This window comes from Odontomachus brunneus, unplaced genomic scaffold (genome assembly GCF_010583005.1).
Source record: "Odontomachus brunneus isolate Ranch 3 - 2012 unplaced genomic scaffold, Obru_v1 Obru_scaffold_102, whole genome shotgun sequence".
In the NCBI taxonomy this organism is placed as follows: domain Eukaryota; kingdom Metazoa; phylum Arthropoda; class Insecta; order Hymenoptera; family Formicidae; genus Odontomachus; species Odontomachus brunneus.
Window position 1 is genome coordinate 258,457 of NW_022639552.1, and position 2,944 is coordinate 261,400.

Here is a 2,944-nt window from a genome sequence, read left to right on the forward strand (position 1 = left end):
ACTAAGGCTTGTTCAGAGTATGTTATTATATTTAAAGATTGTCTTAAATAAATTTTCAAACATTTTTAATCAGTAATATGATATGTACAACATCCGTACGAATCATTTTATTAGCTAAAATGAATATTTTTAAATATGTATTTAAGACACGATATTAAATATAAGAATGTATTGTAAATAAGCGCACTCAGTGCGCACTAGTGCAAGCTACCAAATTCGCTATTAAATATAAAGCCTAACAATGAATACGGACATAAGGGCCCTGAATTAACGTCTTCGCACAAGAACGTCCGTGACGCTTTAAGCTGAGTTCAGGCTCCTCGCCGCGGAATTTTTGATCGATAACATTAGAGAAAATACATGTTAAGAATGTGAAATAGTCCGAATATTTTTCTCTTATTCGAAAAATTAATAAATATCCTTAACCTTAATGACATACAACTATCTTCTTTAAGCTATTTTTTTCATAATTTTGTTACGTTAATCTTAGACCTATTGATTCTGTAACTATTGACTGTGTAACGACTGTGTGTCGTTAAACAGTCAGAAATTCGTCGGAACAACGTCGTTTCGATGAATTATTTCTGACTGAGTTATCATTGTATTATCGTTGCGTGATTTTCCTTTTGCCATTATACCTGCGCTACAACAACGTAACGATAACGACACTATCGTTAAAAGATCTATAGAATCAGTAAGCAGGAGCCTTGAGTGCTGATCGTAAACTGAAGTCTATGAAGTTACATTGAGGATTATTACGATATAGTGAACGCGCGGTTTCTCTTTTGGCATACATGGCAATAAAGATTGTCTTACCGATGTTATTAAAATAACGATTAAGTTGATAACACTAGAATAACGAGGAAATGAATCAAATTATAATAAATATAAAAATCGTCACGGAATAATGTAGAAAATAACGTGGCAACTCCCGATATGCTCGTCTCAACGGTTGAGAGTGTTATGGCGTGATGCTCGAGCACGTGCTCGCGTGTTTACATGATCCGACCTCCCCAAGCGCCGCTTAGTCAGCGGCACGAACGGGCCGTTACGACAGCACATTTACCTAGCCTTTGTGGGGCCTAGAATTTTTGTTAGAGTCGTTGCCCAGGTATTGTTACTACCGATTATTCGATCATCATTATTTCGTTATTATCCACTCGCGGATATTATTACACGATTGTCGAATAAATATTATTATCACTACCATTTAATATTCGAGTATTATTACTTCTTTATTTGATTATTATTTAATTTATTCAGTTATTATTTAATTATTGCTATTACGCATAAGAAAGCAATTCGGGCATGCCGTTACGACAATTTCTTTACCTCGTCTTTAATCACTTATTATTGCCGTTGCCCAGTTATTGTTATTCATTATTACCGATTATTCGATCATCGTTATTCAGTTATTATTCGCTCGCGGCTATTATTATACAATTATCGAGCAGATATTATTATAATTATTATAAAAAAGTAATAATATTCGAATCACAAATGGTAGTGATAATAATATCTTAGAGTTTGTAAATGGATAAATTGACTCCTTAGCCAATAGCAAGCCATATTGGAGGCAGGTTCGAAAAGGAACGGAATCTAAACCAATAGCATACTTCACGATAATTACGTTGGAATAAACTGTGGGTCTGTTTTCTATTGCTGAATTAGTGTACACTTTCGGAATCTAAAAAGAGATAGATATATAGATAAAACTTGGTGGAAGAAAGATGAGAGAAAACTAGTGCAGCCAGTTCAACAATAGAAAATAGACTCTATTTGAACGCAGTGTTGCGAGATTTTCTCCGCGACAAGAGTGGTCTGTTCTTTTCAGCTACACTGCTCAACTGTATATCAATATAGATAAATATATCTTTTTTCACTTTAACTTATTGCACCAGTTCAGCAGTGCAGCTAAAAAGAACAAGGCCTCCATTCTTGAAATAGTTGTGTATACGTAAGTTTTACTGCGCAGGTTTAATTATACCATAAAATAGCTGCGCAATGAAAATTACGTATACGCAAAAATTTCAAGAATGGGGCCCAGATCAAAGGTCTTCTGCGTATGCGTAGAGTGATGTCTGCTATTGGATATCGTATCGTCCGCGCATACGTAGAAGGCCCTTGCCGCGGTTAAAATCTCGTAAATTTGCAGCACTGTTTGAACGTTCGAAAATTCAACAAGATGAAAATGTTGACTCTGCTGTTGCAATTCAGTTGGTTTCGAATTTCTATTGAACGCTTAGGGTTTGTAAACTGTGATTGTGAAACTATTGGGAGTGACAGATCAAACGACAAACGAACGTTTTAGAGGATCAATTGATTCATTCGTGATTAAACGCAACGTCGTTCGATAGTGATTGATATTCATCGTGTTCTGATCGTGGATATGTGTAGTTGTAACAAATGCTTTGAGATTTGGCACTCGTATCATCGTATTTCGGTAAGTTTGTATCTTTGTTTGTTCGTATACTAAGAAAAAATACGAAAATTTATTTATGGGATATAAAGTTTATTTCTGTATGAAATAAAATTTATATACCAGAAAAAGTTTCGATATTTTTCTTGATTGTGCTAATGTGCAATATATTGTATTAATAGTATTATTATGAATCTTTAAAAAAATGTTTAAAAAACTTTACCTATATATATTAAAATATATTATAAACTGTTTTATACTATTTAATAAATTTGAAAGAAAATTCTGATATCATTATCTTACATCACAAGTTAAACAATTACCAGAGATCCAAACTTCACTTTTAACTTCCCAATTTTTAGTGAAAAATACATAATCTTTATTTAAATATATACAAAAGAGGAGAGGGAAATGGAGGAAATTTGTGCAAAAGTCTTTCTTTGAGAGTTGATATAGCTAATATCACATTTAACATATATACACATTGATGCTGAAACAGCAAGTTGTAAATCTCTTTAAAAGTAG